Source organism: Schistocerca serialis, chromosome 2 (genome assembly GCF_023864345.2).
Source record: "Schistocerca serialis cubense isolate TAMUIC-IGC-003099 chromosome 2, iqSchSeri2.2, whole genome shotgun sequence".
Classification (NCBI taxonomy): Eukaryota; Metazoa; Arthropoda; class Insecta; order Orthoptera; family Acrididae; genus Schistocerca; species Schistocerca serialis.
In genome coordinates this window covers 712,400,411-712,424,221 of record NC_064639.1, presented here as the reverse complement: position 1 = coordinate 712,424,221, position 23,811 = coordinate 712,400,411, and the positions used below count along the sequence as shown (strand labels likewise).

The 23,811-nt window shown below is 46.2% G+C and overlaps 1 protein-coding gene across 1 annotated transcript in view; it reads left to right on the top strand.

Annotated features, from left to right (window-relative positions):
* The window catches only part of LOC126457894 (calpain-9-like), a 1,049,120-nt gene that overhangs the window by 479,171 nt on the left and 546,138 nt on the right, over positions 1 to 23,811 (top strand). The gene's annotated exons all lie outside the window — the stretch shown is intronic.

Sequence of the window (23,811 nt, the reverse complement as noted above, 5' to 3'; positions counted from 1 at the left end):
TTTGTCAAACGTCGCGTCCGCCATAAACTGATAGAGCTAGAGAGAGCAGCACTGCTGGATCCTAATGAGGGATGAAATGGTCGTCATTAGGTTTAAGTGCGAAGCCAGGTTCATCCGTAGCAATTTAGGGGAGGCACAAACAACATTCGTCTTCACCGGAATCCTGCTCCTCCCGAACACAATACTGTGACTTTATTTCTATGCTTACTCGCTCAGATTCTGACGAATCTGGTAGGTCTGAATATACAAATACAACCAGAGACTTTAGCTGTTTGTAGGGACTTCCGTTTGGCGTTTACTCCCACATTACCTCACCGCCTTCTCCTGTGTTTGTACCTTGTTTTCAGGTTACTCAGAAAGATTTTTAGTGTCGATATTTTACCACTGGTTAATAGTAACAAAGATCTCTAGTTTGACTGACGATAATGTGTAAATACGGCAGCACCTGAGTTCTCTTCCTAATTGTTAATATCTTCCTAAATGTTAATCTTCATCTTCCTAAATGTTAATGTTTGTTAACATACTCGTATTAGACCCGAGAGTGGTTCAAATCCCCGCCCGGCCATTCTTATTTTAATCTCTCGACTTTTTTTCTGTTTATCGGCTTTCAAGACGTGCCCATATAGCCATCTCAACAGTGGACTGTAATTTACGACGATACGAACACGAAGACAGCACAACCTCTAGTTCCGGAGCGGAGAAAATCTCCGACCCGGCCGCGAATCGAACCCGCGCCCATTCGGTTAGCAATCTGGCGTGCTGACAGCACAGCTGCCGATGTGGACATCTGTAAATATCCTAGAATCAGTATGAGCCAGACGCCGCTGGGATGATTCTTTCAAAAATACCGTGGTGCAGTTCCTCGTGAAGCCGTAAGGATGCACCCAGAACCGTCGTGCAAGCAGCTGTGGCGAAGCACGACTGCGCACGATATGGCTGTTGACTCAGTGCCTTATAAAGGATGCTTAGTACTGGCGTACTTCGTTTCAACATCTTAAACTCTTTATGTGTGTAAAATAGACCAGATAACGATCAACAGCATTACTTTAACTTGTGAGGCAAGGTTAAACATTCTCAGCTGCTGCATAGATGACAAGAGCCCTGTAGCTGTTTGATTGCACTCGGAAACACTACTGATGCGATTACTGGAGTCGAAGAAATACAGTCCACAATTAATCTCCGAAATAGTTCGTCGTAAAATTCTCGTAGCCCGGAAAAAATGTGTTATGGATAATGACTGCGAAGTGTGGGAAAAGAAACGAATCTTCATGGGGTTTTCGCAGGTAACTTGATCGTAAGTTGGGACACCGTATAGGCTTTATTTCATCAACATCGGATCACGAAAGAAAAAAAAAGATATCGTAACTGAAAGTTTCATCCATACTAATATTAGAAATGCGAAAGTAACTCTGTATGTTGAAAAGTCGCCTTAGACAAATTTATGAATGATTGTGCTGGTAAACCCTTTACGTTATTTGATTTTCAAACAGCAGAGCAAAACTGAACGTACCCAGACATTTCTCTCTTTACTTATTCTGATAATCACTAAACTGACACACAATATTTTTAACGCAACGCAATCTGACTTTCAAAAATCCCTAAAAAAGAATGGCCCTGACTAACAATAACCTATAACTTTCATGAATCACTTACCTCACAAAAATCGTCGTTACTCGAACTACTGCAATACAGCGAGCGCCAGTACTGCCCGATAAATAAAATATTCTAACTACTGAAGGCACTAACTACTGATAGGCATAGTTAGCAAATGAAAGATTTTGATAAAGAACAAAAAATGTATTTACCTTAATAGTGTTCAAAAGTCAGTATCAGTTCGTGACATCCAGTCTTACAAATTTACTGTCTCTGATGGACACACGTCCAGATCATCCGCTCTCAAAACTCCGCCATCTCTCTCCCCACATCCACCACTGCTGGCGGCTCACCTCCAACTGCGCAACGCTACGCGCTGTCAACAGCCAACTGCCCAACACTACAATAGCAAATTCCAACAATGCAAACTAACCACAGATGGCACACAGCACAGTCAGCGATTTTCCTACAGAGCGCTACGTGGCATTACCAATATAAAAACCCAAACAGCCTACATACAATGTTAACGATTGCACAACTGACCCGCTGAACTGATTTCGATGAAATTAGTGATGGAGATAGCTTGAACCGTGAGGGAAAACAGTGACTACTTTACAAAGTGTTTACTGCAAGATATTTATTGATTTGATTAGGTGGGTAGATCACGTAACTAATGAGGAGGTATTGAATAGGATTGGGGAGAAGAGACGTTTGTGGCACAATTTGACTAGAAGAAGGGATCGGTTGGTAGGACATGTCCTGAGGCATCAAGGGATCACCAATTTAGTATTGGAGGGCAGTGTGGAGGGTAAAAATCGTAGAGGGAGACCAAGTGATGAATACACTAAGCAGATTCAGAAGGATGTAGGTTGCAGTAGGTACTGGGAGATGAAGGAGCTTGCACAGGATAGAGTAGCATGGAGAGCTGCATCAAACTAGTCTCAGGACTGAAGACCACAACAACAACAACAACAACAAACAAGAATATTACGCGAATTAGCGAAAATTATTTACAGTCTGAAAAAGCTATTTACTGTTTGACTTTTGTTCTTTATTTGTGAAAATGCTTGTACTGACTGACATGTGCACGTGATATCATTCAAGGTAATGAGTACAATGCTTATACAATCTTCAGTGTTTTTCATCCATATTTCCATTCTACTTTTTGCATAACATACACGTTGTATAGTGTAGCACGATGCAGAGATACGCGCTCCCGTCTGTGCCCCTTTGCACGCACTGCTCAGCGCGACGCTGTTGAGGCGGACACAACGTGAGTTGGGACGGTCGTTGTTGGTGGTTGATGTGGGTGAGGGGGCCAGACAGCGAGGTCATCGGTCCCATCGGATTAGGGAAACACGGGGAAGGAAGTCGACCGTGCCTTTTCAAAGGTACCATCCCGGCATTTGCCTGAAGCGATTAAGGGAAGTCACGGAAAACCTAAATCAGAATGGGTTAGAACTCCCAAATGCGAGTCCACTGTGCTACCTGGCTCGGTGCGTTGGGACAGCTTGGAATCGGGGACAGCGGAGTGCACATTGCGAACTATGCCTAGCCGGGAGGCAGATGCGTGAGGGCAGCTGACATTATCGCACGTACAGTAGCTTACTTACTCACAATCACTCATTATAATGAAACAACTGGTATGCGGGCGCAGCCGTGGGTGTAAGCTAGTGTCATGTAAACGTAAACAGCCCTTTGGAGATGAACCTATCGGTTTGGGACCGGTAACGTTACTACTTCTGTAAATAGATAGCATTATTAACAGTTGGTAACTGCTGTTTACTTCTTTACAAGAATCAGTCTGTAAAAACGTTCTTATTGGCACGTAGAATCATCAATTTCCAGGTATACCACTTACAATATTCTTAGTAGAAGATTTATTTACTCATTTGTCTCGTCATTTTTTGCAGTGATGCGGTGTGCGACATCATTTTTTCGTACGAAAACAGCTTCTCAATTTTTGGATACAAATCAGTTATGTGGAAACAGAGATATAATATGCTTTCATTTTCCCGACAAATGTCAAATTTGGCTCTCGGAACTTTTCCACTTCCACTCTTCAAGTATTATAACCTCTGTGTCAAATGCCACAAAAATACTTTACGTTAGCTATTTACCTTACAGAGACAGACATATAGTTAGATATAATGTTGTACAACAACCACACTAAGCCGGCCGGTGTGGCCGTGCGGTTCTAAGCGCTTCAGTTTGGAACCGCGTGACCGCTACGGTCGCAGGTTCGAATCCTGCCTCGGGCATGGATGTGTGTGATGTCCTTAAGTTAGGTTTAAGTAGTTCTAGGGGACTGCTGACCTCAGTAGTTAAGTCCCATAGTGCTCAGAGCCATTTGAACCATTTGAACAACCACACTCTTGGTTTCTGTATGGATTGTAAATAACCTTTTGCTCAAATCAGACTGCAGCTGTTAAAAAAAAAAAAAAAAAAAAAGGAGGGGGGGGGGGGGGGGAGGCAGCAGTTGTGAGAGTGAGATAGCTTTGTAACCTGTCGCTGAAGTCGTTCATTCCGAACATAGAACAAACCAAAATATCAGAAACAAGAAATGAAGACTTTCATAGTCAGCGATGACATCATAATTCTGCCAGATATTAAAAGGGACTTGGAGGATCCGTTGAACAGAACGGATAATATCTTCGATAACAATTTATGTATGAACATCAGCGATAGTAAAACGAAGATAATACACTGTAGTTTAATCAGAGCAAGTGATACAGAGCCAATTAGATTAGGAAATGAAACACTAAAAGTATTAGGCGAATTTTGCTGTTTAAGCACCAAAATGACGGGTGATTGCCAAAGTGAAGAGGATACAAAATGCAGGTGCAATAGCAAGAAAAACTTTCCTGCAGAAGAGGAATATGTTGACATTTAATATGGATTTAAGTGTTGGGAAGTCTTTTCTGAAGATATTTGTTTGGAGTGTAGCCTTTTACGGAAGTGAAACATGGATAATAAACAGTGTAGACAAGAAGAGATTAGAAGCTTTTGAAATGTGGTCCTACAGAAGAACGCTGAAGATTAGATAGGTAGATCACGTAACTAATGAGGAAGTACTCAACAGAATTGGGGATCAAAGAAATTTGTGGCACAATCTGGCTAGAAGAAGGGACCGTTTGGTAGGACATATTGTGAGACATGAAGGCATCACCAGTTTAGTATGGAGGGAAGTGTAGGGGGTAAAGATCGTAGAGGGGGGCCAAGAGACGAAAAAAATAGTGAAATGTTGTTAGCAAACAGGAAAGTTCTAATTATGAGTTATGATTAAAATAACACTTAAGAATCTGAATATGTAGTAACAATGAAAAAGGCTCAAGGCCAGAGAGAGCTGGGAAGAGAATATGGTTAAAGAGGTGGAAGGAAATGGAGATAGGAAGCGGAAAGGAGGAGGCGGAGAGGGAGAGGTGGCAGGAGAAGATGGAGGGAGAGGGGGAGGAGGAGACTGGCAGACACAGACGGGCGCACGTGATGGACAGAGAGGGGGAGGATAGGACGAGGATGTGGAGAAAGAGAGGCAGAGGAAGAGATAGAGGAGAGAAGGAGATTAGGGCGTATATGCAATTCCGATATATATTAGAAACGTGTTGTTTCTCTTTTGTTTTCCATTTAACCAAACTGTAGCAATTCTAGACAGCAATGCATGGTCGGGAACAGCTAGTATGGAAATAAATTTATGGCATAAATTGACCAAGAGGAGACAGAAGTTGGTAGGATGAATTGTGAGGCATCAAGAAAGTGTTAATTTGGCTATGGAGGGTAGACTGGGAGGGCAAAATTTTACGGGACACCAATGCATGACTTTAGTATATACACAGAAGGGCTAAAGAAACTGGTACACTTCCATAATATCGTGTAAGGCCCCCGCGATCACGCAGAAGTGCCGCAACACGACGTGGCGTGGACTTGACTAAAGTCTGAAGTAGTGCTGGAGGGAACTTGTAACACTCCGGTTTAAATCTACTGACTTATCCCGCTCGATCGCGATCTGATAGCAGCCCAAATAGATAATAATTAATGTGACCGTGTACCTAATGGGGCTGGCAATCGGATTGGACTGCTACGGAGATGTTACATTCCATTTTGTCCTTCTCAAATGCTGTAATAAAGAAATGTCTGGTGCCAAGAAGAACGACAACACAGCTTCATTAATCAATGACCTATATTCATCACAAAAACACAAAGTAAGGAGACGGCCACTGCCTTCGTCGTACAGAATTAATGACGGCTAATCTCAGCACAGGTCCTTTCGTTATTCATTATCGTCACACGCAATTTCAATCGCTGTAATCCAACACTACAATCCAACACTGCAATCCAACACTGCAATCCAAATGATGCCGGCGCAGTAGACGCGTAATTACAAATATCGGCACAAAAATATCACCGAATCACACTAGTAACTATACTTTTTCACTTTCCCGAATATTTCTAACACAAAGGGGTTAAACCACGGCGATGGCCACTCCCTTTGTCGGAACGGTCTTGCATTCCAGCAACAGACCTCCACCCGGCTCGGCCCGCAGCGCGTACCACACTCTACTGTCTCAACACTCGCTCTCGCTCTCGCAACCCGACACACACTATCGATTGTTTGTCCTGTCGACCTGTGCTGTCGCAAACTTATAGTAAGGGCCTACGGACCCCTTACAAACTGACACCATGAATCCTGCAGGGCTGTCCATAAATCCGTAAATGTACAAGGGGATGGAGATCTCTACTGAACAGCACGTTGCAAGGAATCCCAGATATGCTCAATAATGTTCATATCTGGAAGTGCTTAAACTCAGAAGAGTGTTCCTGGAGCCACTCCGTAGGAATTCTGGACGTGTGGGGTGTCCCATTGTCCTGCTGGAATTGCTCAAGTCCGTTGGAATGCACAATGGACATGAATGGATGCAGGTGATCAGACAGGATGCTTACGCGGGTGTCACCTTTCAAGAGTCATATCTAGCAGTGTCAGGGGTCTCATACCGTTTCAACTGCACACGCCCCACACCATTACAGAGCCTCGACCAGCTCGAACAGTCCCCTGCTGAGATGCAGGGCCCGTGGGCTCATGAGGTTTTTCCATACCCGTACGTGTCCAACGAGACTCGTACGATCAGGCAACATTGTTCCAGTCATGAACAGTGCAATGTCGGTGTTGACGGACTCAGGCGAGGCGTTCAGTCATCAAGGTTACACGAGTGGGCCTTCGGCTCCGAAAGCCCATATCGATGATGTTTCGTTGAATGGTTCGCATGCACTGAAAGCTGCAGCAGTTTTCGCAAGGGTTGCACTTCTGACACGTTGAAAGATTCTCTTCAGTCGTCGTTGTTCCCGTTCTTGCAGGATTTTTTTCTGGCCGCGGCGATGTCGGAGATACGATGTTTTTTTCTGGAGTCCTGATATTCACCTTACAATTGTGAAATGGTCATAAGGGAAAAACTCCACTTCATCGCTACCTCGGAGACGCTGTGTCCCATCGCTCGTGCGTCGACTATAGCACCATGTCCAAACTCACTTAAATCTTGATAAGCTGCCATTGTAGCAGCAGTAACCGATCTAACAACTGCACCAGACACTTGTTGTCTTGTATAGGCGTTGCCGACCGCAGGGCGGTTTTCTGCCAGTTTACATATCTCTGTATTTGCATGCGCATGCCTATACCAGTTTCTTTGGCGTTTCAGTGTATGTTAAAGTATATGAAGGCTGCAGAAGCTATGCAGAAATGAAGGGACTTGTATAGGATATTGTTGCTTGGGGAGTTGCGTCAAACCAGTGTCCTGAGAGAAGGTGGCAACATCTACGTGATTACTCTGCTATCCACAATAAAGTGCCTGGCAGAGGGTTCAACGAACCACCTTCAAGCTGTCTACCGTTCCACTCTTGAACGGCATGCGGGAAAAACGAGCACTTAAATTTTTCTGTGCGAGCCCTGATTTCTCTTATTTTATCGTGATGATCATTTCTCCCCCATGTAGGTGGATGCCAACAGAATGTTTTCGCAATCGGAGGATAAAACTGGTGATTGAAATCCCGTCGCAACGAAAAACGCCTTTGTTTTAATGATTGCCACTACATTTCACGTATCATGTCTGGGACACTATCTCCTCTATTTTGCGATAATACAAAACGAGCTCTCCTTCTTTGTACTTTTTCGATGTCATCCGTCAGTCTCACCTGATGCGGATCCCACACCGCACAGCAATACTCCAGAATAGGGCGGACAAGCGTGGTGTAAGCAGTCTCTTTAGTAGACATGTTGCACCTTCTAAGTGTTCTGCCAATGGATCGCAGTCTTTGGTTTGCTGTACCCACAATATTATCTATGTGATCGTTCCAATTTAGGTTATTTGTAATTGTAATCCCTCAGTTTTTAGTTGAATTTGCAGCATACAGCCTTCAGAACGTAAGCGATGTGTTTGGGCGTGTAAGGAATTGTGTGACCTTTTTTGGTGGGCCATGTGGGGTACTAGTAATGGTGATGTGGTGGCAGCAGGCAGGGTGTTGTAGGCGCGCCGTGTAAACGACCGAGCCGGCGCGGCGCTGTGTGTAGGCGAGCTCCGAGCCCTGCGGCGCTGGGAAGGCGGCCGGCGGGCGGCCGCTGTGCGCTTCTTGCTGTGGAGTGGCTGGGATGGGATGTACCGCAGCCGTAGCGTATCGGGGGCACCTCACCTGCCGCGTCTTTTTAGACGGCGGGGGAACGGTTCCAGAGCACGCCGATACTGTCGGACCGTTAGCTCGCCACTACCCGAGCCACTTTTTTCGGTCATCCCGGCCGACCTCCGCCGCGGCAATGGGCTATTAATATCGGCGAAGATCTGTCGACGGATACTTCTTCTCCCCGCTTCGCTAGGGTTTAACGTCCTGTCGGCAGCGAGCTCGTAAAAGCCGAGGCAATTGCTAACGTTTTGTCCTCGTTCAGGAAGTGATCTGCTACGTCTGCGGTGTACGCAACCACATCGGTACTCACGTAGAGTAATTAAGGGAAGTGGGGTAGGCTAAGCGGCACCTGCAACCAAATAACAACACGTGTATTTTTTATCTCTCTTTCTTTTTGCTCTACTTGTGTACGTTGAATGCCTATGTCTTCAACTAATGAGGTCGAAAACTTCCTACGTCGTACGACTGGCACGTTCCGCACACTCGTGAGGCGGTATGTTAGAGATGTCATTAATTTGCCGTAAACACTGTTGTTGAGTCTCCGGTAAATGTAATAATACGACGACAGGTCTCTATCTACAACCACACGAATGCTCTGCAGTTCCCACTTAAGTGTCTAGCGGAGGGTTCATCGAACCCCGTTTAGCCGGCCTGGGTGGTCGAGCGGTTCTAGGCGCTACAGTCTGGAACCGCGCGATCGCTACGGTCGCAGGTTCGAATACTGCATCAGGTATGGATGTGTGTGATGTCCTTAGGTTAGTTAGGTTTAAGTAGTTCTAAGTTCTAGGGGACTGATGACCTCAGAAGTTAAGTCCCGTAGTGCTCAGAGCCATTTGAATCATTTTTTGAACCCTGTTTAGACTATTTCTCTACCGTCCCACTCCAAACAGCGAGCATGAAAAATGAACACTTACACGTTTGCGTGCGAGTTATGATTTATTTTATTACCATTTTCATTTCTCCCTCAAGCATGTGGACGTCAACAAAACATCTTCGCATTTGGAAGAAAAAGTTGGTGACCGAAATTTCGTGGAAATGTCTCGCCAGAACGGAAAACGCTTTCAGTTTAATTATTGCCACAACAACTCGCGTATCATATCCGTCACACTCTCTCCCCTATTTCACGACAATACAAAACAAGCTCCTCTTCCATGAACGTTTTCGATGACCTCCGTCAGTCCTATCTGGTAAAATTGCCATACTACGCAGTAATACTCCAGAACAGCACGGATAAGCATAGTGTAGGCAGTCTCTTCAGTAGACCTGTTGCATCCTCTAAGAGTTCTGTCAATAAAATGCAGTCTTTGGTTCGCCTTCCCCACGATCTTTACTCCGTTATGGTTCCAATTTCTGTTGTTCGTTACTGCAATAGCTAAGTATCTAAATAAAGAGAGATTATAATTACGAACAACTTGAGTCAACATCCTTCAAATTTTTGTGATTTAACTTGTAACCGATATTTAACGGATTCCTTGTTCTATTCATGTGGATGACCATGGCGTTAGACATTTGGTCCCTCAGGTTTTCTCGATGTGCTTTCGGGTGTTCAACCAAGTTGCTGAATACATTTGTCTGCACGATATTTCGAGTTTCGGGTGCTGCGAGCTGCGTTATGCGTACTCGCTGTCTGGACTTCAACCAGACTGTGCACTATGGTTGGGGTCTGGATAGCACTTGAAGAAGCCTTCTATCTAATCTTCAACAAGCAGAATTACTTCTTGTTGAATACTATTGCATTCAATCCAAACATACATACAGCAAAAGAAAAAAGTGTAGGTAATGTTCGTAAAAGTATTACAGAGTGGTTTTATGCAACGGTCTCATTCTCAAACTCAAAAGGATAACCTATGCAGTTCTACATATCTAGAGGTACTATATCGATAATAAATGGAATCCATAACGAGAAAATAATGAGTGGGTCGGAAACTTCAAAATTCTTAGCTGTGCATGTTGATTAGAATGTAAATTGAAAACGAAAAAACTCGTTTTTGTATTCTTAAAACAATTCAGTTCTGCTAGATTTGCACTTCGAATCATTGAAAATTGTAGGGAGGGACAAGTCAGCAAGTTAATATATTTGGCATAATTCATTCAACGACGTGGTATGGAATAATATTCTGGACGAACTCATCATTAAGAAACAAAAGTTTTCATTGTTAAAAAACGTACAGTAAAAATAATACGTGGTACTCACACACGATGATCTCATTGGGGTCTGTTTCAGGAATTAGGCATTTCGACTACTGAATCACTATAGATTTATTCCCTCACGAACTCTGTTGTAAATAATCCACTGCACTTCAAAACTAACAATGACATAAGCAGTTACGGTACAAGATGAAAATAATGACACTTATTATTGTACATTAACGGGGGTAGGACGTCAAACAGGCCGACTTGGAGCAGGAGAAGCACCACAGGACATTTTATTTTCTACCGTCTATACTTTTACAAATAAATTCATAAAACTTTGTCAGCATGACCAGGAAGGATTCAGGATTCACACTCATAGCAGTGGAAGTGCAAAAACATAACAAAATAATTTTTTTTAGATATGAAATTTCATCATTTTTTTCACTTACTGTTGGCTGCATTTGTTGCTATAAGTACATTTTTCTTCACAAGAGAGATTCTTTGATGAATTTTGCACAGCATACAAACCATACTTACAGGTGTATGAAACTCTAGAATTTTCCAAATCTATTAAAAACTGTGGTAAAAATTGAGATAATGAACTACAAAATTTGATTTTTTTTCTAAACATAATGTTGAAAACGTAACAGCTCATTCAGTTTTTCATAAATTAAATAGATTCAAGAGTTTCAGACACCTGTAAGTATGGTTTGTATGCTGTGCAAAATTCATCGAACAGTCTCTCTTACGTATGAAGAAAAGTGTACCTATAGCAACAAATGCAGCCAATAGTAAGTGAAAAAAATGATGAAATTTCACATGTAAAAAAATGATTTTGTTATGTTTTTGAACTTCCGCTGTTACGAGTTTAAATCCTGAATCCTTCCTGATCATGCTGACAAAGTTTTATGAATTTACTTGTAAAAGTATAGACACGAAATTAAAATATCCTGTGGTGCCTCTCCTGCTCCAAGTCGGCCCGTTTGACGTCCTACCCCCCCCCCCCCCCCCCCTCTTAAGATTGACTTTACCACGAAAGGAGTGCACAATGCTGTCACCAAAATGTTTGATCACTTACAAAAAAATGTCTGAGACTTAGAAAAGTTAAATTTGAGAAGAAAGTGAAAAAGTTTCTCCTTCCCAGCTCCTCCTACTCCGCAGAAGACAATCTGTTTATGTGATAAGCAAAAGGGGGTGCGTTGAAATTACTAATTTAAATCTGTGCCCGCAGCTCGTGGTCGTGCGGTAGCGTTCTCGCTTCCCGCGTCCGGGTTCCCGGGTTCGATTCCCGGCGGGGTCAGGGATTTTCTCTGCCTCGTGATGGCTGGGTGTTGTGTGATGTCCTTAGGTTAGTTAGGTTTAAGTAGTTCTAAGTTCTAGGAGACTGATGACCATAGATGTTAAGTCCCATAGTGCTCAGAGCCATTTGAACCATTTTTAAAATCTCTATTAAAAAAAGAAACTTGTAAATCGTCAGTATGTAAATATATTTGTATATGACTGTATTGTATGAATGTAATAATACTCGTTTCAGACCATTTCGATTAATCGTGCACATGAGCCAAGGAACAGAAAATTGACTACCTGTATCGGTGGCGTAATGTCCGACTTTGTTCTGGCATCTGAAAATTTGAAACTTGTCAACAGACCAAATCTGTTACACCTTTTACTATTTTTCCAAGCAGCTGTCGCAACCAGAAATTTCATTCATATACGCGTTCGAATTAACTACACTGAAGTGACAAAAGTTGCCGGCCGGAGTGGCCGAGCGGTTGTAGTCGCTACAGTCTGGAGCCGCGCGACCGGTACGGTCGCAGGTTTGAATCCTGCCTCGGGCATGGATGTGTGTGATGTCCTTAGGTTAGTTAGGTTTAAGTAGTTCTAAGTTCTAGGGGACTATGACCTCACAAGTTATTTCCATAGTGCTCAGAGCCATTTGAACCATTTTTGACAAAAGTCATGGGAGACTTGCTAATACCGTGTCGGACCTCCTCTTGCCCAGTGTCGTGCAGCAACTGGACGTGGCATGGACTCAAAAAACTGGAAGCCCCTGCACAAATATTGAGCCACGTTACCTCTATATCCATCCATAACTGCGAAAGTGTTGCCTGTGCAGGATTTTGCGCACGGACTGACCTCTCGGTTAAGTCCCGTAAATGTTCGGTGGGATTCATGTCGAACGATCTGAGTGGCCAAACCATTCTCTCGAATTGTCCGGAATACACTTCATACCAATCGGATACAACTAGGCGCGGTAACATGAAGCACTGCCATCCATAAGAATTCCATCGTTATCTGGGAACATTAAGTACACGAATGGCTGCAGATGGTCTCCGGATAGCCGAACACAACTATTTCCAGTCAGTGATCGGTTCAGTTTGACCAGATGACCCCGTCCACTTCATGTAAACATGGCCCGCAGCATTGTGGAGCAGCCACCACCAGCTTGCACTGTGCCTTGTTGACATTCTGAGTCCATGGCTTCGTTGGGTCTGGGCCACACTCCATTCCTTTTACTAGCTCTAACCAACTGGACTTATCTGACCCGGCCATGGTTTTCCAGTTGTCTGGGGTCCAACCGATATCGTCACGAGCCCAGGAGAGGCGCTGCAGGCGATCTAGTGCTGTTAGAAAAACCACTTGCGCCGGTCGTCTGCTGCCATAGCCCAATGACGCTCAATTTCGCCGCTCTGTCTTGACGGATACGTTCGTCTTGTGCCTCAAATTGATTTCCGTGGCTATTTCACGCAGTGTTGCCTGTCTGTTAGTACTGACCACTATATGCAAATACCGCTGCTCTCAGTTGTTAAGTGAAGGCCTTCGGCCACTGCGTTGTCTGTTGTGAGAGGTAGTTGAAATTTGGTATTCTCGGCATACTCTTCACACCATGGACCTCGGAATATTTAATTCCGCGACGATTTCCGAAACGGGATCATACCTGTAGCTTCGACTACCATTCCGCGTTCAAAGTCTGTGAGTTCCCGTCGTGCGGCCACAAATCATGTCGGAAACCTTTCCCCTTAAGCCATCAGAGTACAAACTCCAATGCACTGACTTTTATATCTTGAGTACGCGATATTACCACCATCTGTATACCTGCACATCGCTGTCCCGTGACTTTCGTCTCCTCGGTGTATTACCTGCGTGACAGGACTCACGATTGGAAACGATGGTTACTTTGTGAAGTAGCCCGCCGCTCATTTGCACCAGTTGCAGACTGCTCTGTCTGACTAGATTTCACGGGTTCACCTGTCTCGTAATTCTGTCCAGCAATAAGACTGCGCTGTGAGAGCAACGCGTCCGCTAGACGCGGCGGAGTCAGAAGTCAGCACGTTGCGCTCGAGGTCAGCAAGCGGGCTAGCTGTGGGCATGATTGCTGTCATTTGCCGGCTAACTACACGGCTCCTATAGTCGTCCACTCCCTGTGTGTGCCCACCTAAGTACCGCTGCCGCCACACGCTGCCATTACGCTGTTTGCCGCGATTAGCTTCCATACCTCCTGCGACAACGTGCTCTGTGATTACGCTTACTTCTGCTCTTATATAACAAGGCTTGCGACAGTGACGGAATACTGTGCGGTATTCTCCTGGCAACCGGAGTCGTGCGACCCTGGCGACTGTTGATGTGCGCAAGAAGTAGCGAGGGCGGCGGCGCTGGTTAACGCACTAGATTTGTATTCTGCCGTGGCGGTGTTCAAGTTATAGTCCGGACGACTTGCTTTAGATGTCCATGCCTGCCCTTAATCATTGCACGTACATGCCGGGTGCTACTTCAACATCACGACCAATTCACTTCTCTTGTCCAACTGGGTTCATACTTTGTCTGTAGTGACCTCGATCTCGAAGAGACGCACGTCTCCGACCATAATAGTGGGTGAAACAGATGTGGCTCCATTTATGGCCATGGCGACGATGGCGTTTTTATGCGCTACTTTCTGCGTCGGTTTGGACTCAGTAGGTGCGGTACAGGCTATCACTATCTTGGTGGCCGTGATGAAAGAAGAAGATGGCAGTGGTCTTCTAAATAGCTGAAGGTTTGAGGCAGACAGAAATAGTAGTACAGCATTGTTAACTGGGAGATCTGAAGGATATGATTGGTTCAAATTGGCAAGAATTTCCTCCCTCGTGCTCATTAGCATATTATTTATTTATTTACACGTGAAGTTCCGTAGGACCAAATTGAGGAACAAAACTCCAAGGTCATGGAACGTGTCAGTACATGAAATTATAACATTAAAGTAATAACAGATAAAAATAAATGTTTATGATCCCAAAAAAATTAAGTCAGTCCATAAGTTTAAGTAACAGCAATCAACCATAAAATAAGAATCATCTTAATTTTTCAAGGAACTCCTCGACAGAATAGAAGGAGTGACCCATGAGGAAACTCTTCAGTTTCGATTTGAAAGCGCGTGGATTACTGCACAGATTTTTGAATTCGAGTGGTAGCTTATTGAAAATGGATGCAGCAGTATACTGCACACCTTTTTGCGCATGAGCTAAGGAAGTCCGATCCAAATGCAGGTTTGATTTCTACCGAGTATTAACCGAGTGAAAACTGCTTATTCTTGGGATTAGGCTAATATTGTTAACAAGAAATAGCAGTAAGGAATATATATATTGAGAGACCAATATCAAAATACCCAGACTCGTGAACAGGGGTCAACAAGACGTTCGGGAACTTTTCTTCTGCACGAACATCCTGAACAACTCTAGCGAATGATTTGGCCACACAGATCGCCCGACATGAGTCGCATCGAACATTTATGTGACGTAACCGAGGGGTCAGTTTGTGCAGAAAATCCTGCATCGCAGTTATAGACGGCTGTAGGGGAAGCATAGCTCAATATTTCTGCAGGGGTCTTCCTACGTGTTGAGTCCATGCCACCTCGAGTTGCTGCAAAAGGAGGTCCGACACGATATTAGGAGGTATCCCATGACTTTTAGTCACCTCAGCTCAGTGAATGTGCCAACGACTTCACTCACACCCTGCGAGGCCGGTCGAGGAGTTACTGGACTGAGAAGCAGCGGCTCCGGTAGCGAAAACTGACAGCGGCCAGCAGAGCAGTGTGAGGACCGCGTGCCGCTCCGTATCCATATCCAGTGACGCCTGTCATCTGAGGATGCCACGGCGGCCAGTCGGCAGCGTTGTACCTCCCTACGTCTGTTCGGGAGGAGTTTAGTTCAGTTTATGTATTTATGCAAGTACATTCCACGTCTCCTCCTAAACCGCTGGACCGATCTCACACAAAATTGGTACACACATCACTTACTTTCTGGAAAATATTGCTGTTGGGCTAAGAACCACCTACCCATCAAACGTGTACAAAAACGTGTCAAATATGGTAAATGTAGGTGAAATATATGTGACATGTGCATATGCGTGCAAGGTCATGGGTAAAAAGCTGCCCCTAAATCTGTGGATCGATTTGAACCGTATTTGTTACACGTGTTACTTATTAGATTGAAAGAAATACTGTGGCGGTAAGAACCAGAAACCTGCTATTGGGTTGGGGAGAGAGAAAGGGAAGGAGTAGAAGGACAGTCAAAGAGGAGGAAATAGAAGGGACGCAGTAAGAGGAGGGAGAGAGGAGATGGACAGACAGAGAGGAAGGTCGACATGGAAAGAGAAAGAGAAGAGAATGAGATGTACAGAGGGAGGGAAAGGAGGAGATGGACGGAGAAAAGAAATAGGACGAGATGTACAGAGAGATGTGGGAAGAGGGTACGGAAAAATAGAGGGTCAAGGAGTAGATGGCCTAGTAGAAACTCAGAATAAACAGATATCCGGGGAACGCCAGGTATTCAGTAGGTATATAAATGCAGTCAGCATAAGGTATTTTTTACGAAAATATATGCAGTTGTCGTAGAAAACTGCGCACATTTTCGTAAAAAATAGTTTATGCTCATTGCATTGACACAGGGCGATTCCATGATGACGTTGCAAACGTTCAGGAATAATCGAGAATGGGAAATGTATCAGTTTCACATTAAGGGACTCTGTTTCGGTAATGACCGAGTCGAAACATGTAAGCGAAACTCGTCCTGATATCTCTCGCCGTGAAATTCATGTAACGTTACTGTTCTTGCTAAGATTGTAAGGAAGGCAATGATGACAAGCAGTTAGGTGTAGAGGTTGGGATAATAACTCAACTAATGCAACGCAGGTGGGATACTGTGTACTGACACGAGCAATCGTGGTATACAGTGTATTTACTGCTATAGACGGCGGTCTGTGTTTACAAGTTGAAAATACTAACGTTGATCTGCGCTAACCAAATGAAGTTGTGCCCGATGACGGAATCTGCAGATACACTCCTGGAAATGGAAAAAAGAACACATTGACACCGGTGTGTCAGACCCACCATACTTGCTCCGGACACTGCGAGAGGGCTGTACAAGCAATGATCACACGCACGGCACAGCGGACACACCAGGAACCGCGGTGTTGGCCGCCGAATGGCGCTAGCTGCGCAGCATTTGTGCACCGCCGCCGTCAGTGTCAGCCAGTTTGCCGTGGCGTACGGAGCTCCATCGCAGTCTTTAACACTGGTAGCATGCCGCGACAGCGTGGACGTGAACCGTATGTGCAGTTGACGGACTTTGAGCGAGGGCGTATAGTGGGCATGCGGGAGGCCGGATGGACGTACCGCCGAATTGCTCAACACGTGGGGCGTGAGGTCTCCACAGTACATCGATGTTGTCGCCAGTGGTCGGCGGAAGGTGCACGTGCCCGTCGACCTGGGACCGGGCCGCAGCGACGCACGGATGCACGCCAAGACCGTAGGATTCTACGCAGTGCCGTAGGGGACCGCACCGCCACTTCCCAGCAAATTAGGGACACTGTTGCTCCTGGGGTATCGGCGAGGACCATTCGCAACCGTCTCCATGAAGCTGGGCTACGGTCCCGCACACCGTTAGGCCGTCTTCCGCTCACGCCCTAACATCGTGCAGCCCGCCTCCAGTGGTGTCGCGACAGGCGTGAATGGAGGGACGAATGGAGACGTGTCGTCTTCAGCGATGAGAGTCGCTTCTGCCTTGGTGCCAATGATGGTCGTATGCGTGTTTGGCGCCGTGCAGGTGAGCGCCACAATCAGGACTGCATGCGACCGAGGCACACAGGGCCAACACCCGGCATCATGGTGTGGGGAGCGATCTCCTACACTGGCCGTACACCACTGGTGATCGTCGAGGGGACACTGAATAGTGCACGGTACATCCAAACCGTCATCGAACCCATCGTTCTACCATTCCTAGACCGGCAAGGGAACTTGCTGTTCCAACAGGACAATGCACGTCCGCATGTATCCCGTGCCACCCAACGTGCTCTAGAAGGTGTAAGTCAACTACCCTGGCCAGCAAGATCTCCGGATCTGTCCCCCATTGAGCATGTTTGGGACTGGATGAAGCGTCGTCTCACGCGGTCTGCACGTCCAGCACGAACGCTGGTCCAACTGAGGCGCCAGGTGGAAATGGCATGGCAAGCCGTTCCACAGGACTACATCCAGCATCTCTACGATCGTCTCCATGGGAGAATAGCAGCCTGCATTGCTGCGAAAGGTGGATATACACTGTACTAGTGCCGACATTGTGCATGCTCTGTTGCCTGTGTCTATGTGCCTGTGGTTCTGTCAGTGTGATCATGTGATGTATCTGACCCCAGGAATGTGTCAATAAAGTTTCCCCTTCCTGGGACAATGAATTCACGGCGTTCTTATTTCAATTTCCAGGAGTGTATGATGTTCGTATATTGGTGAGCAAATGGAAGCAGCAGAGAAGCGGAGTGACTGTACGGGACTAACTATTCGCTTAGAAGATACCCGGCTGACACTATGTTTCGAAGATTGACAACGACTAAGTACAACAGCGCACTTGGTACCATAGCACAGCGACCGAGGAGGACGACAAACTACGAGGACTGTTCCCTTGGAAGTGCAGTGCTTGCTCGAGTGGATTAAACGTCTGCAATCAGCATCCGATCAGTTGCATGTGAAATTAAAGTTTCTCACTGCATGGCGATTATTACGGGAAATGCAGCTACACTTCTACCATCCACAGAAAGTGCGTGCTTTGACCCCTGCTGATTTCGAACCTCGTGACGTGCCAGCCAATGATTCTTGCAGCGCCTTACAATCGATCCTCACTTTCCTACGTATATGGTTTTCTCGAAAGAAGCATGTTTCACCAGAGGCAGAATGGTAAATGGGCGCAATAGTCATATTTGAGCCGATGAGAATCGTCCGGCTACAGTTTTGAAAAGCCATCAGCACAGACTGTCACCGTGTGGGCTGGCAATCAATGACATAATAGGCTTGTTTCTCTCCCCCTCCTCCCCCCTCTTACTGGCACCAGTGTACTCTTTGTTTATCAGAGACATAATACCCAGGCTCGTGTACATATTCCACTTGTTATTCGTCAACGGATGTGGTTCCATCAAGATGGATACCTTTCGACTCGGTTGTTTCCATACTATGGTCCCTTACCTCAAATTGATACATTTACTCTTACCCATCGTTCGTGAAAGTTTGTAACATCAGCACTTAATCACCCTGTATACATAGACTGATGTGCCGAAGTCACGGGATACCTCCTAATATCGCGCCAGTATTCATTTGCCTGGCGAAGCGGCAAGGACTCGACAAGTCGTATGAAGTCCTCTGCAGAAATATTGAGCCGTGCTCCTCTGTGTTCGCCCACGATCACGAAAGTGTTGCCGGTACAGGACTTTTTGCACGAACTGACCTCTCGATTGTGTCCCATAAATGTTCGATGTCATTCATGTGGGGTGATGTGGGTGGCCAAATCATTCGCTCAGACTGCCGAGAACATTCTTCAAACTAATCGCGCACAACTGAGGTCCGGTGATCGATTTTCAGTCGACGATGGGTTCCATGTCACGTAAACGGAGTCCACACCGTTATGGAGGTACCGCCGGGTTGCATAGAGCTTTGCCTATGGCTTCGTGGCGTCTGCGCCGCTCTCGAAACCTACCACCAACTATTACCAACTAAAACCAGGACTCATCGGACCCGCTCAGGGTTTTCAGTCGTCTAGGGTCGACATGGTCACGAGCGCAAGGGAGGCACTGCAGGCGATGATTTGCTTTTAGTAAAGGCGCCAGCGTCGGTCTTCTGCTGCCACCGTCGATTAACGATGAATTTCACCGCACTGTCCAAACGGATACTTCCGTCACACACTGATTTCTGCGGTTATTTTACACAGTGTTGCTTAACTGTAGCAATGACAACCCTACGCAAACGCCGCTGCTCTCGGTCGTTAAGCGAGGGCCGTCTGCGTTGTCCGTGGTGAGAGGTACTACCTGAAATGCAGTATTCTCTGCACAATCTCGACACTGTGGACCTCTGAATATTGAATTTCCTAACGATATGCGAAATGGATTGTTCTATGCGTCTAGCTCCAACTACCCTTCCGCATTGGGAGTCTGTTAATTCCCTTAGTACGGCCGTAATCAAGTCGGAAAACCTGACTAGAAATGACAGTTACGCCAATGCACTGCCCTTTTATACTACCGCCATCTGTGTATATGCATATTGATATCCGATCACTTTTGTCTCCTCACTGTATAAATCAAATAATCGTATTATTGCCCGCCCGCACGGCTTTGCGGATTTGGAACGAGCGCCTGGTCCCCGGCACGAATCCTCCCGGCAGCCTTGTGTCGAGGTCCGGTGAGCCGGCCACTCTGTGGATGGTTTTTAGCCGGTTTTCCATGTTCCTCGGCGAATGCAGGCTGGTTCCCGTTATTCCGCGTCAGCTACACTATGTCGGCGATTGCTGCGCAAACAAGTTCTCCACGTTCGCGTACACCACCATTACTCCATTACTCTACTACCACGCAAACATTGGGCTTACACTCCTCGTCTGGCGTGAGACGTTCCCGCGCGGGGGGGGGGGGGGGGGGGGGGGGGGAGTGGTTCGGTGTGGGGCGGCTGAAGGGTGAAGTGGACTGCGGTAGTCGTCGTGGGATTGTGGATCACTGCGGCTGCGGCGGGGACGGAGCCTTTCAGTCGTTTCTAGGACCCGGTTAACATACTTAACATAGAATAGAATCGTATTATTACATGGTTATTACGAAGTATCGTTATTGGCACATGCTAAATAGCATTACGTTTAACGTACTTACGATGAATGGCCAAAGCCCGGAACTTGAAATAACCACCATGCAGCTTACATCAGACATTAATTATTAATAAGACTTATTTATAATTTGTATCAAATATACAGCAAGAAAGTACAGTATATGTACGTGGTAACTGTATGTTATGTGTGCCGGCTGTTGTGGCCGAGAGGTTCTAGGCACTTCAGTCCGGAACCGCGCTGCTGGTACGGTCGCAGGTTCGAATCCTGCCTCGGGCATGGATGTGTGTGATGTCCTTAGGTTAGTTAGGTTTTAGTAGTTCTAAGACTAGGGGACTGATGACGTCAGATGTTAAGTCGCATAGTGTTCAGAGCCATATTACCCATTTTTGTGTTGTGTGTGTGTGTGTGTGTGTGTGTGTGTGTGTGTGTGTGTGTTGTAGTGTTTTTACTTTACAATCACCGTGATGTTGAAACTGCTTTACAACGATGAGAGCAGCGTCGCGAGAGACGGAGTTACAGCTCAACCTAATCTTATAAAACTTTAGTTGCATCTGAACTTCTGGCGCATAGTTCTTAAAGACTGAACAGTACGATAGTGAGATTGAAACCCGGCAGACGAATTGAGTGCCAGGGTGTGCGTGCGTTCTGCAGCGCTGTTTGAAAACATCAGCAGCGCACGTAACGACTCCGGCACGTGACTGCCAGTTGCGTCAGCCCGCGAATCTGCGCCGTCGTTCTTTGTATTCGAGTCAGCGCAGGCGGGGTGTCGCGGCTCGCGCCGCATATCCAAGTGGCATTCCGGAACCACCGGCGGCCTCGCGAGTTGTTTTCTTGTGGCCAGCGGGAGAGTCGGAGGCGGCCTTAAATCAGCCGGCCGGGGTCGGGCCGGCGCAGGGCGGGGGCAGAGCCCAGCGGGTCGGGCGGCGGCAAAAATGCGTCGGCCGACGCCCGGCCGCGGCGCGGCGGGGCGCGCGCGCCTTTCGCGGCTAATCCCGCCACCGGCGCTGTTAATTCGCGCCAATTAGCCGCCCGCGGTCCGTAAATCAGGCCGTCGCCTGCCGCCGCCAAAAAGAATGACTGCGTCCATCGGGTGGCGCGGCGGCGCCCGTGGCTCTGGGCCGCGGCGCGGCGGCCGGCGGGTTTATCGCAACGAGGCAGGAATACTAACGAACTCAGCAGCTGAACGGCGGGTTAGCAAAGAAAGGGTATCACAAGCTACCACGTGTTCTAACAGTCGGGGTGTGACGTCGTTGTCTCATCGAGCAGAGGACGTGGGTTCCAGTCTCACTCGCTGCTTCTTCCGTGCATACTTTATATGTATCAGAACTCCATACCAGTTGCAGTGAAGGGGCAACAAAAATTTCATTTTCAATATTTCCCGTAATTTTTGACCGAATTGAAAATTTTAGAGTAAGGTGCTGGCATAATACACTCGTTAATAGGTATAATTTTATGTTAAAATTTAACACAATAAAAGTATTACAAGTAGAAACCGTCTTTATACACTGAAGAGTCAAAGAAACTGGTACGCTTGCCTAATATCGTATAGGACACACGCGAGCACGCGGGAGTGCCGCAGCACGACGTGCCATGGACTTGACTAATGTCTGAAGTAATGCTGGAGAGAACTGACACCATGAGTCTTTCAGATCTGTCCATAAATCCGTAGGAATACGAGGGGGTGGAGATTTCTTCTGAACAGCACGTTGCAAGGCATCCCAGATATCCTCAATAATGTTCGTGTCTGTGAAGTTTGGTGACCAGCGGAAGTGTTTAAACTCAGAACAGTGTTCCTGGAGCCACTCTGTAGCATCTATGGATGTATGTGATGTCGCATTATCCTGCCGGAATTGCCCAAGTCCGTCGGAATACACAGTGGACATGGATGGATGCTTACGTACGTGTCATCTGTAAGAGTCGTATGTAGGATTATCAGGAGTCCCATAGCGTTCCAACTTCACACGCTCCACACCATTACAGAGCCTCCACCAGCTTGAACAGTCCCCTGATGACATGCAGGTTCCATGGATTCATTAGTTTGTCTCCATACTCGTACACGTCCATCCAGTCGATACAATTTCTAACGAGATTCGTCCGACCAGGCAACATGTTTCCAGTCATCAACAGTCCAATATCGGTGCTGACGGGTCCAGGAGAGGCGTAAAGCTATGTGTAGTGCAGTCGTCAAGGGTACACGAGTGGGCCTTTGGCTCTGAAAGCCCATACCGATCATGTTTCGTTGAATGGGTCGCACGCTGACACTTGTTGATGGCCCAGCATCGGAATCTGCACCAATTTGCGGAAGGGTTGCACTTCTGTCACGTTGAACGGTGCTCTTCAGTCATCTTTGGTCCCGTTCTTGCAGGATCTTTTTCCGGACGTAGCGATGTCGGAGATTTGATGTTTCACCGGATTCCTGATTTCCACGGTACACTCGTGATATGGTCGTACGGGAAAATCTCCGCTTCATCGCTACCTTGGAGATGCTGTGTCCCATCGCTCATGCGCCGACTATAACAACACGTTCAAACGCATCTAAATCTTGATGATTTGCGACTGTAGTAGTAGTAACCTATCTAACAACTGCGCCAAACGCTTGTTATTTGTCGACCGCAGCGCCGTATTCTGCGTGTTTATATATCTCTGTATTTGAATACGTATGCCTATATCACTTTCTTTCGCGCTTCAGTGTATCTTGAGGCAGTGTAACTAATGGCTCGCTAATACGCGGACTTAATTGGTCGAGTATTTGAGAATCAGAGCACTTGGCGATGTCCAATAAATTTTGCGCCTGCTTTTAAACATTCGCGAAACTTTCGTCTCGCTTAAATGCTTAACGTTAAGCATCTAACATATTAACTCATTAGCAAAATCATCTGACGGTTGAAGTTATTTTATGCATGTGAATCCGATCGGTGCATTACTAGTTCTGTACTATCAAGAAGACCATACTAACTTCCCTCACCAGTTTGATTCATATTGAAAAGATGCATAGAGCACGGTCAGCACTTCAACATACGAAGACAGGAGGATGCAACTCTACTTATATTGTTACAGTGCGGAAGCGCTGTAACAAATATGTTTGAAAATGCTGCCTGCAGAATCACTGTTTGGGGAGTAAGGAGGGTGGTTCTTGGTGCTCGGTTTCTGTTTGAGCTAGGAATGTGGGGTAAAAACGTTTTTGGTTTTACCCGGACGAGCGGACGTTTGTGATTTGTATAGCCACTCGAACACCTGCCTTACTGTAGCTATGTAATAGCATATTAAGCAAGGTTTGAACGGCAAACCGGAGGTGGCACCCAGGTGCATATCAAATAATTTC